We start from the raw sequence: 13,604 nt of genomic DNA on the forward strand, positions 1-13,604 counted from the left end.
TAGCTATCCTGCGCTGCTGCTGATGCTTTCGCATGCTAGCTATCCTGCGCTGCTGCTGATGCTTTCGCATGCTAGCTATCCTTCGCTGCTTCTGATGACTTCGCATGCTAGCTATCCTTCGCTTCTGCTGATGCCTTCGCATGCTAGCTATCCTTCGCTGCTGCTGATGCTTTCGCATTCTAGCTATAGCTTCGCTGCTGCTGATGCTTTCGCATGCTAGCTATCCTTCGCTGCTGCTGATGCCTTCGCATGCTAGCTATCCTTCGCTGCTGCTGCTGCTTTCTACGTTCTCACACGCACTACATTACAGATGAAAATGACAAATTATTTAGTTCATCCGTAAATTAAAACTTTTTTCGTGCATAATAGCATACCAGGAATCGTGTTAGTTGAGCTTGTATTCGTGGCTGATAAAAAATTGCAATTGCTGATGCAAACTTTGAAATTCTTCCAAGAAATTTTGACGATCAAAGCAGGCTCGTTTAAAAGACTGATCTCACGAAGCAGCTTAATTAGCCTACATGAAGTGATAGATCTCATATGCGTTCGCTTAAACCGCGCGTTTTTACTTACGAATGACGGATCAAAGAAAAAAAAAACGCTATTTCAAACCAAAGTGTGACAGAACCACAACATTGCTATTTCAGACTTAAGCTTTGCTAACGAACAAACATTATATTTTCAGGGTGGATTTAAGAAATTCTACTCTAAATCAATTTTGCCAAACTGACGAAAATGGTATTCTAAACAGAGATCTGATGGTCGGGCGAACATACTATTTCAGAAATAAGTCGGACAGACGAACGAGGATTTTATTTGAACCTTACGCAATACAGACCGACAGAATGGTATCTTAAACCAAAACACGGCAATCAACAACATTTAATTTCTCAGACCAAGATCACAGTGTAGTATCTGTTCTGATGTTACACTTCACGTTTTCTGTCCTCAATCAGTGGAGGAGAAATCCTTCATGACTGAGACAATTTAAAATTTTGTTCCTATTAAGAGTTACCCTTTTTGGCAAGCTGGATTTTCCCTACATTCAAAAACCGACCTTGTGCCTAATAGCCCTCGTGGTGAGGCAAATAAATAGGAACATTTTATTTCAAACTTACGCATGACAGACTGACTAACTGCTAGTTCAAACTCAAGCCAAATAAACAACCAACGTTTTATTTTCAACTTACGCATGAAAGATTGACGAAATTATTTCAACTCAAGCCCGATAAACCAACAACATTTTATTTCAAACTTACGTATGACAAACTTACAAAACGCTATTTTAAACTTATGCCTGATGGGACAACAAGCACTTTGTTCCAAACATATGCATGCCCAAATAAAATAAACTACTATTTAAAACTTGAGCTTTCAAACCGAGTTACACACTTTTTGTTTTTGTTTTGGCCTAAAAGAAATGACCGCGTCTATTCTCAAACACAGTCCATTTACTTGTTATGTTTAATAACTAAGCACAAGCGAATAATAGACGTGAGAATGGCTTCTCTTCAAGCTTTTATCGTATTAAATTGGTTTGGTCGTTTTGTTTTACGGCATATCAACTCTGTTCGGGCTATTTAATACCAAATCCAGTTATTTTGGAACAGTATTTATGCTGTATCCAGTTATTTTGTAGAAGGTTATCAATTCTTCAATACTATTGCTACACTATCCCACTGATTACTGTACACACAATAACCCTTATCCCCGAGTGGCAATTGGGCCTTGATAAGTGGTGAACTCCATGTAAAAAAAAAGACTTTTATTCTTTAAATTCTTTGTATCTTCAATCGCTAGTTTGCAGTGTTTGGTTTGGTTGTTTTATAGCGGATTTTAATATTTTTGTTCCCTTCCCCGCAGAACATGGATGGATTTTGCAATGCGGGAGGGAAAAGGGTTACAGCATTAATGTTTGATACATTTTAAGTTAGGAAACCAGCCAGGATGTGGAGGAGATAGAAAGAGAAAGGGGGAATGGGAGGACGGAAATGGGGGAAAATGTGGGTTGTTGTTTTTGGTTTTAGTTTTGCAGAAGATGATTAAGTTTTGCAAAAGGAAGTCGAAAAACAAAAAGCATCAATGTTAGGTACATTTCTTTCCAGGGAACCAATATCTTCAGACAGCCTGATCTGGTAGTACCATCATCGTATTAGAGGAAATGGGAAGATAAAGATAAAGCAAGCTAAAGGTTTTAGTGCTTTATCTTTATTCGTTCTACCCGACTCGTTTTCATGTCGATTTGTGTCTACAAACCTAATTTGAGACGTGTTTCCTACTTCAGCGTTCTCTGTTCAATCACCAGACAGATTTGGCATATTGACCCCCGAGGGGCATCACATCCTACAGCCACGGTCCGAAACCAGCCGACGCACAATGATTTTCACTCGAGGCAACTTCTCTATTGTTTAGCAAGTGGTAGCTTCGTGGTGAATCACTTCTTTGAACATCAATTCGACTCGTGTGCAAACAAATGTTACAAGGACGAAATTGTAATTCATCTAGACATAATGTCGAAGTAATGTTAGAAGAAACTTTGTTTTAGTTTCAATATGAATGCATTACAAAGTAAGGGAGATAACTTAATAGATGGCTAGAAAAACAGAGAGATATACAGAAAAAAGACATACACGGATAAAGGTACACAAAGATTATAGAAAGTATGAGAGAAAAAAAAAGTTACATAGACATTAATTAATAGATAGTGAGGACAACAGAAAAACACACATCAAGATAGATACAGAAGGAAATTAATATATATATATATGACGATTGCAACGTCTTGTTAGACGAGTGCCACTCCCTCAGACATTTAAAATCAATGAGCCCAAATGCCTGAGGGAGTATCTATACAAAGATGATGTTACAGAGTCTTAGCTTTGTACGACAGCTAAGTCTCTCTCTCTCGGTTCAAAATGTTGAGATCCAGCAATAAGCAAGAGCAAGATAGCCAGCAACAAATTAAACTGCAGACCAGCTTAATGCGGGTACTGGTCTACCGCTTTATGGTTTTTAAATCAGAGAGATTTGCTTCTCCTAGAAAGGTTGCCTTCACCACGGATTACGGGAGCCCTCTCCACCCCAATACACATATACACACACACAAATATACACGGTGCTAGTTGGCCATTGACCCAGAAAAAGAGTTCATTCGCCCTTTGGAAGGTCTTATTTTTAATCCTCCAGGGAGACTAGCCGCCCTCCTTACCAAACAAGTCTGGTGAGGGAACCAGTTTAGTCGCCGGTGACCCGACCATGAGGCAGGTAGTACTGGGTTACATGGTGCCAGTAGCATATGACATGACCTGACACAAGATATATATATATACATATATACATATATACATATATATATGCATATATATATGTATATATGCATATATATATTCTTCAGAATAGTTTTTATTTAACAATCAGTTGTTATGGAAACGTGAGATTCTAAGGTTTACAAAATATTACTGGCAGCAATATTCTATAAGTTATCCCATCTAAACAAGAATTGCTCGATATGCAAGATAGAGCAAATAAATTAAATTGTAATTCAATGAATTTCAAAAAACTCTCATTGAAACGAAATGAATTGGTTGAGTTTCATATCAAAGAATTTTTATTATTCTAAGCAAGACAAAGAATGCTTTAGAAAGTTTATCTCCTTAACCTATAGGGTTTCGATGTCTACCATCTCATCAGAGGAGAGAAAATATTAGCAAATATTTATAAGGTATGCACCCTATTTGCTAAAGTCAGTGAGACATGGAAAGTCAAAGTCAAAATAATAAATTTATCAGAAGTCCTGTAGCAGGAGGATTTGCAGAAAAAGGATATGAAAGTTTTTTTTTATCCAGCTTGTTTGGTAAAATCCATGTTATGCGTACTTTACATCCGTTTGGTAATAAGGTCCAATTTATATATTGGGTAATCCGCATAGCTGTGTAGATATCCGAATCGGGCAACTGCTTGTATAAATTTCTAACTTTAACTTTCTAAAGCATTCTTTGTCTTGCTTAGAATAATAAAAATTCTTTGATATGAAATTCACACACACACATACACACACACACGCGCATATATATATATATATATATATATATATATATATATATATATATATATAGTTAAAATATAATTAACCACTGACATATGTTTCGTCGTCTACGACTCATTAGAGTGGCTGAATCTAGCGAGATACGAAATCGGGACCCCATGGTAAGAAGTGTAAACCTCTACCACTAAACTACTCACCCAAATCCCATTTAGGTAAAATATAACCTATTAAGATATATACATTTTAAATATTAAACCTTATTTTCATTTACTCCAAAAGTTTATAAATTAATTCTATCTTAGATTATTAAATGTTGTATAATTTAAAAAAATATTTAAAATAATTTTCAAAATCATTGAAAAATAATTTTTATTATAATTTTAAATTTTTTTTTCTAAATAATAAATTAAGATATCGTATATAAGCCTATTTTACGAAGGGGCAAGGTCAGGCGGCTTCTTATGTTTTTAATATTATTGAATACTAGCGGGGGTACCCGGCGTTGCCCGAGTGTTTGTTTCCGGGACGGGGGGGAGTTTTAAAAAAATGTTATGGTAGGTAAGTAGGAAGGATTAAACCCGGAGTCATGAGTAAAAGTAGGAAAATAAAGTGTGAAAAAAAAAACAAAACAAAAAAAACAAACATCTGCAACGTTAACAGTTCGGCCACCAAGAAAAGTCCATTCCAGTTGTTTAGGAAAAAAAAAACGACTACGGTAGGTCGGCGCGAACGTGAAAATATAATGTGAATTGTCCAGCACGCTAACCACTACGCCACAGAGCACTGCAGCTTAGTTTAGTGATTTATAATAACTTCACATGAAAGAACTACGAAGCCAAACAGGTGTTCTCTTCTCAATTGTTCCTTGTGAACGATCCCCAAACGGTGTTAAGTGGTGGCAGGGGGAGGAGGAATTTATTAGAGAGAAAATATTTTACCACTTCCATTAATCTTAACCGATTTTGGCCGTGACTTTCACCTTCTCTTCTCTATTTAAATAAAATGAACTCATTTTTCCCGTCGGATTTTGACATTAATAGGATTAAAAATCAAGATATTTCATGCAAATATAATATGCACAAACGGCAGAACAATATCTGAGGTGTGTTATAGGCTTATTATTTCTCAAATTCCTCGATAATCTTAGATTTCTATACTTTTTCTGCTGAGAAGTCACGGCCAAAATCGGTTAAGATCAATGGAAGTGGTAAAATATTTTCTCTCTAATAAATTCCTCCTCCCCCTGCCACCACTTAACACCGTTTGGGGATCGTTCACAAGGAACAGTTGAGAAGAGAACACCGGTTTGGCTTCGTAGTTCTTTCATGTGAAGTTATTTAAAATCACTAAACTAACCTGCAGTGCTCTGTGGCGTAGTGGTTAGCGTGCTGGACACTTCACATTATATTTTCACGTTCGCGCCGACCTACCGTAGTCGTTTTTTTTTTTTTTTCCTAAACAACTGGAATGGACTTTTCTTGGTGGCCGAACTGTTAACGTTGCAGATGTTTTTTTTTTTTTTTTCACACTTTATTTTCCTACTTTTACTCATGACTCCGGGTTTGATCCTTCCTACTTACCTACCATAACATTTTTTAACCCCCCCCCATCCCGGAAACAAACACTCGGGCAACGCCGGGTACCCCCGCTAGTACAAAAATAAAATGACATCATATTATTTAATACCGGTACGACCACATATGTTATGGAGATTATATACAATGTGAGAGGCAGAGAGGGAAGGGAGATTATGCTCAAATTCTTCTGTTAATTCACTTTGGGTCACCAGTGGCCAAATTATTCTAGATGTTCTAAAAATAAACCTGAAACAAGGTCAAAGAGTCAATCCTGTGATGATAACTTCTCTTTGATTGAGATTGTCGGACTGACTTCCTCATCTTGGTTGTTATCGTCACAACGTTTCGGCCGTTTTGCCCTCCGGCCTTCATCAGGTGTTTTTTTATCGAACAGGGGAACCGTTTGTTAGGAGTCTCGACAATCTCAATCAATGAAAACACCTCATCTCAAAAATACAGACAATAACTTCTCTTGTTTTGTTATATGGTACGAAACTAGAGGATATGAGGAGAGAGAGAGAGAGAGAGAGAGAGAGAGAGAGAGAGGCAGACAGACAGAGATAGAGACAGAAACAGAGAGGCAGAGAAAGAGAGAGGACACTTAAGCAATACAAAAAAAAAGAGATGATCAAGATGAAAATTGAACCATCACACACAATTCCTCTGATAAACACATTTACATGATATGGTAAAAGTAAAAAATATATTTTTACAAGGAAGTAATCACTTATAAAGGCCTGAAGGCCACTCGAGAATAATGGTTAATAACTAAAAAGTGGTAATGTAGTAATAGTTAATAATGTAGATTGGTTGAAATTTGGATTATTTAAGGGGACGACTCAACAAGAACTTTTTTTTTTACACAGTGATCACCACTTATCAAGGCCCGGAAGCCACTCAGGGATAAGGGTTATTGCAAGTACATTACGTTAGTGTGGAGATTTGATGAAGTGTTTACTTAAGGGGGCGGTTCATTAGGAATTTGTTAACGTTGGACTTGAACACATCCAAGTTGTAGTCAGGTGGGAAGCAGGCAGACGGAACAGAGTTCCACAGGCATGCAGTTCTAAGAAAGAAGCTTTGTTCATGGAATCCACGTTTTGAATTAGGCACAGATATAGAGTGGGGGAAATTTTTCACAGTGGATTCAGCTAGACGACTGTTTTTCGTGAAAGATTGGCGAGGGGGGACCAGAGATTGGAGTTCAGACGAGCACCTGCCATGGAAATAACGATGTTTACATTGGACTTGAAATCTACCATATTATAATCGGTTGGAAAGCAGGTCAGCAGATCTTAGAATTTACGTTTAGATTTAGGCAAAGATGTAGAGTAGAGAAATTGTTGATAGTGGTTGTACCTATTTACTATGCCACGGGACAGAGTTAGACACCAGGGTTGTTTTTTAACGTGGAGAAAAGGTACAAAAATAAAAATTGTCTCAGTCGTGAAGGATTTCTCCTCCACCGAAAGAGAACAAGAAAATGAAGTGCAGCATCTGAAGAACAGATACTACACTTTGATCTTGACCAAGTCGGTTGTTTTTGCGAAAGTTTGGCAAGGGGGGGGGCATAGATTATAGTTCAGTCGAGCACTTGCCATAAAAATAAGGAAAGATGAGAGATAGGCGCGCAACATCTCTACTGTGGGAAAGATATTGAAGGATAGAGAAAAAAGGTATCATCGATCAGTTTCGAAGCCGGTTTTTGACTCCTAATCAGATGTGACAACAGTACTCCATTTTCGGACATACTTGGCTCTTATACGGATAGATGATTGCATCACCAGTGAGATACCAACTGGTGCAGTAGAATGATCTCACCAGTTTCCAGTAGCCTTGGCAATGGATTTGGTGTATGTGTTCGATTTCAGATCAGGAGTGAAGGTCAGACCCAGAAGTTTGCCAAACATTGTACTTCCTTAAGACGAGAGCAGTTCATGCCAGAGCGCTGATGATGAAAAGAGAGAAGCTTGGTTTTAGATGCATCAAAATTAACCAGCCACTTTTCCCCTATTGAATCACGTGTTCAAGATAAAAGAGAAAAAATCAAAAATATCTTAGTCATTGGCAGTCTTTGAAGTATTGCCATTGATTGTCATTTAATTTTTCTTAGAATATAGCAAGCCTTTAACAAGAGCGCGAAAGAGAGAGAGATAAAAAAGAAAAGAAATAAAGAAAGAAGAGAAAAAGAATTAGAGGTAGTAGAAGGAAGAGATAAAGAGTGAAGTTACATAAACATAAAATTGAAAATATCACAAATTTCTACAATATTAGGTTTCAAATAATAAAAATATTACACAGCCATTTAAAATTATTAAACCTTTTTTTTGTATCCCTGATCCCAGGAAATACTGGATAACCTTGCTAGTTTTACATAAACAAAACAATTGTCTGCACTATCCTTTTAAGTTATGACATTGCCATGCCAAGTATTTATTTCATGCAATAACATCGAATTTATTACAAACATCATCGTGGGATTTTTTATTGTTGCAACGTCGGATTATTTATTCATGGTTGGATATCAAATCTGTTTTACATGCAACTATCTTGAGCTCCCTGCCTCCTTTCCTACTCCCCATTTCTTTCTAATACTTTCATTATTACTCTCTCTCGCTTTCTCTCACTCTCACTCTCTCTCTTAATCTCTCTCTCTCCCAATCGCCCCTCCGTCATTTACCGCTGTCTCTCTCTCTTTTATAACTATAGTTTTCTTTCTAAATATTGTCAGTTCTCTCTCTCTCTCCCTCTCTCTCTTTCTATATATATATATATATATATATATATATATATATATATATATATATATATATATACTAGCAAAAGTACCCGTCGTTGACTGGGTTCAAAAACAGTCAACAGAAAATGGACTCTGATTTATGAAATTATGATAGGTTATGAAAAAGAAGGGTTGTAAAGAGATAGCTTCAAATTTGGGGGTATCAAAACCAAAGCAAAATATGATGAAAGTAAAAATAAAATAGATAAACCCCATAATTTATTATACCATACCTGTTCACACTGAAACACTTATCACAATATTCTGGGGATCTATATTAAAAAAAACCTTGTTAAACTTTGTGACATATTTCCATTCTATGGAGGCCAGGCGCGAACGAACACCCCATAATTTTATTATACCATATTTCTTCAAACTGAAACATAATTATCAAAGTATACTTACGCAGATAGATATGAAAAGTCTTTATTAAAGTTTTTGCCTACTTCCATTCTAGGGGGGGGGACAGGCGCGAACGCAGACCCCACAATTTTATTATACCATCCCTATTGAAGTTAAAACATACTTATCAAAGTATTCTTATGTACATCTATGTCAAAAACACTTGTAAACGTTTTTTTTTTTTAATTTTTAAATTTTTTTTCCATACTTTGTGGACCAGGCGCGTATGCAGATCCCACAATTTTAATGAATCATCATTATGCTAGATCAAGCATACCCATTCCTGTGTCTCGATACATCTTCTATTATTATATGTGATGAGTTTTCTATAATAGTCAACCATATAGGAGCCTATTCGTGACCAGACACACACACACACAAACGTTCAGATATATATATATATATATATATATATATATATATATATATATATATATATATATATATATATATATATATATGTAAGGTTTTTAGTGGTACAAAATTTTATTACAGTTTTTAAAAGGATAACTGGAGTCATTAGAATTTGGGAGAAGATCGATGCAGGGAGAAAAAATAGACACTAAAAAGACTCTTCGACTAAAGTAAAAAAGAACCTGGAGGTAAAGCGAAAGACGAAAAGTACCTCGAGGTTCTTTTTTATTTTAGTCGAATAGTCTTTTTAGTGTCTATTTTTTTCTCCCTGCATCGATCTTCACCACAAGACTATGACTCCACTTATCCTTTTATAAACTGTAATATATATATATATATATATATATATATATATATATATATATATATATATATATATATATATATATATATATATAATTATTTACTATAATAATTCCTACAGAAACTAGTGTTTCATACTTTCGGGAATCTGAAGTGTCGGGTGTCACGATTAATACCAGTCGGTAGATTCGAATCCGGCAACACAAACCATCTTTTGCTTCATTAGCAAAGACCATATCCATTCGGCTACCATTAACCGCGTGAAATAACGTTGCATTTAAACATTTTATTTTTAAATGTTTTTTATACTTTAGCCAGAGTGATCTAATCGTTATAAGATCTAAATTGACCGACTTAATTCAACTGAAAGTACTCAACGATAAGAACCGAGTTTCCTAAACGGGCTAACATAATCATTTACTATAAAAATTAAATACCTACAGACACTATATATATATATATATATATATATATATATATATATATATATATATATATATATATATATATATATATATATATATATATATATACATACTAGCAAATATATATATATATATATATATTCATGTGTATATACTTTTTATTTGTTCATTTGAACGTATATATATATATATATAAAGCTGAATGTGTGTGTGTGTGTGTGTGTGTGTGTGTGTGGTCACGAATAGGCTCCTATATGGTTGACTATTTTAAAAAACTGATTACATATAATGGTAGAAGATGTATCGAGACACAGGAATGGGTATGTTTGATCTGGCAGAACGGTTGTTCATTAAAATTATGGGGTCTGCGTTCGCGCCTGGTCCACAAAGTATTGAAATAAAACATTTTAAAATTAAAAAAAAAAAACGTTTACAAGTGTTTTTAATATAGATGTACATAAGAATACTTTGATAAGTATGTTTTCACTTAAATATGGATGGTATAATAAAATTGTGGGGTCTGCGTCCGCGCCTGGCCTCCATAGAATGGAAATAGGCGCATATTTTAATAAAGACTTTTCATATCTATCTGCATAAGTATACTTTGTTAATTATGTTTCAGTTTGAAGAAATATGGTATAATAAAATTATGGGGTGTTCGTTCACACCTTACCTCCATAGAATGGAAATATGTCACAAAGTTTAACAAGGTTTTTTAATATAGATCCACAGAATATTGTGATAAGTGTTTCAGTGTGAACAGGTATGGTATAATAAATTATGGGGTTTATCTATTTTATTTTTACTTTCATCATATTTTGCTTTGGTTTTGATACTCCCAAATTCGAGGCTATCTCTTTACAACCCTTTCTTTTTCATAACCTATCATAATTTCATAAATCAGAGTCCATTTTTTGTTGGTTGTTTTTGAACCCAGTCAACGACGGGTACTTTTGCTAGTATATATACATATATAAAGTAATGAAATCAAAAGGATGTAGTGTTTCTCTGATATACACAATGGCAAACTATAATCTAATACAAATACCAGTATTTGTATAAAGATAATTTAATCCCAACCTAATAAAAAAAGTTTAATAGATAGGATAAAGAAAATTAAAACTGTAAGTTGTACTTTACAATCCCAATTCATTGTTCGACTGAATACTCTAAAAAACAATTTACAAATCCTTATTCCGCGGAGTTTTAAAGAATGCCATTCCTGCTATTTTTCTCATCAGTTGACAGAAAGAAATCAGCAAATTATATTTGTAACAATGCTATAATTTGCTGGTTATGGCATTAAGTGAAATCGCAATTCATTGTAGTCATAAATTGCCAACTGGATTTAATTTTGTACTCCATTCTCTCTAAAGAACTATTTTCGCCTTTCGGATTACCTTGAAAGTATTTTCATGCAAGCTGAAATATTATGCGTAATTTGCTTTTATATTTTTTATACTTTCAACATTTTTTGCCTTATTTTTCTTGGCAATTTATGACTATAATAAATTGCGGTTTCACTTAATGCCATAACTAGCAAATTTCTGCGTCTCTCTCTGCCTTCCTCTCTCTATTTCCTCTTTCTATCTCTCTTTGCCTCTCTCTCTCTCTCTCTCTCTCTCTGCGTCTCCATACCCCCTCTCTCTCTGCATCCCACCCTATCTGTCTCTACCCCTCTCTCTATTTCTCTCTGCCTCTCTCTCTCTCTCTGCCGTTCTCTCTTTGTCTTTCTCTCTCTCTATCATCCGCTCTCTGCCTCTTATTTGTCACTCTGCCTCTCTATTCCTCTCTTTCTCTGCTTCCCCTCTCTCTCTGTGTGACTCTCTCTCTCTATCTCTCTCCCTATCTCTATCATTTTCCTGCCTTTCTTTCTGCTTCTCTCTCACTCTGCCTTTCCCTTCACTATCTAAATAATCTCATTGTGTTAACTTGTTATTATTTGTAAACATTTGTGCTTCCCCTGTGAATGTGATGAAGGGAGGAGTCGTAAATGAGCCGTAATAGTGTGATCAGCCAACATTCTTTCATCAGCCGAACTGAGTTCAAATCCCGCGAGGTCTACTGCATTACAATGCCTGCGAGGAAGGTATGAACTTACGATTTCTCCCTCGGCCCATTTTAAGCAGTCGATGAAATAACGAAATGTTAATGATTTTTTGCAAATATTGTATTTCTGAATTCAATAATCCTAAAATAGATTAATATACCCCTCAGAATAACCCAACAGATCAAATACTTTTCATCATGACGTATACTTACTTACGTTTCTATGGAAAAAAATTATACATATTTTTTTCTCACTGTTTCTCTGTTTTTTTTTCTCTTTGTCTTCATCCATGTTCTTGTTCTTCATTTTTTACCTCATTATCTGCTTTCATATAAAAGCACTTTGTCAGTGTGTGTGTGTGTGTGTGTGTGTGTGTGTGTGTGTGTGTGTGTGTGTGTGTGAAAGGGAGTAAGAGTTTTTATGAACTCGGAAACGGCTGATGCGATATTTTTGAAAATTTACGCAAATACACTTTATGTGTTTGGCAGTGTTCTTAGGTAGATTTTTGTTCTGGTTTTAATGTTGAAAAGAGAACGAGAAGGTTTAGAACAAGTGAAATGAAATATATACATAAACAGAAAATACAGAAACGCATATTGGTTGAGTTAGACTCCGCTCAACTGGAAGGACAAAGTAAGGTTACGTCCCACTCTCTCTAAGTCTAAGGTCCAAACCGCTCGATAGCAGAAACAGATCACCGAAAGTGACGTCAGAAACAGTATATCGTCAGAATATGCAGGGGTGCCACCCCAAGAGTTTTGTGTCGAAATGTTTCCGATAAGTATAAAGAAATCGATAATCTAACAAAATGCAATTAAAAAAGGAAGAGTTGATTTTTTATCAAAGTTGACACTTTTATACAACCTAACATCACAATTGCGTTCGAGAAATTATATCACCGAACAAACAGTAAGACCTTGAATAGAGAATCAACAGTAGTTTCTTTTATATGGCATAGGCGATGTAATGAATGTTTTCCTTTAGAGTACAACTGTTCACATATATTTAATTTTAGATTTTTAAATTTAAATAAATTACTTATATAAAATAATCTTATAAAATCAAGTGTAGGGTATTTACAGTGCAATGTAGACTAAATTACTATAGGGAGGCGTTTAAAGCTTTCTTCCGATACACCGTTATGAGTTCTTGACTAGAGGAGCCAATCAATCGATTTCATTGAAAAATGGCCGATTTTTATGACGATAAAATATTGGAAGTATGGAACACTATCTGAACCATAATTAGATCCCGGATAACATCGGGTCTCGCTCCTAGTAATTAATATTATTTATACTTTTTATTATTATGTTCACATATATTCTTTACTTTTTCTACTTCGTTTTCTTCTTCTTTCCTTCTTCTTTTCTTTATGTATTTTCATTTCCCATCATCCTTATTCTTTTTATTTTCTTCATTATTATTTCTTTTTGACGTACTACTTCTGATACCTTAATTTCGGCTTTTTTCTAACTCTTCATCATCATCAACATCATCTTTTCCGTCCTTTTTTCTGCTGCTGCTTTTCGTTATTCTCGTTCATTGGGTCCTGCATATGACCTTTTTTTTTTTTTTTTTTTTTTTACACAGTGATCACCACTTATCAAGG

The sequence above is a fragment of the Euprymna scolopes genome, chromosome 31 (assembly GCF_053919585.1).
Source record: "Euprymna scolopes isolate OS-2025 chromosome 31, ASM5391958v1, whole genome shotgun sequence".
Lineage (NCBI taxonomy): Eukaryota > Metazoa > Mollusca > Cephalopoda > Sepiida > Sepiolidae > Euprymna > Euprymna scolopes.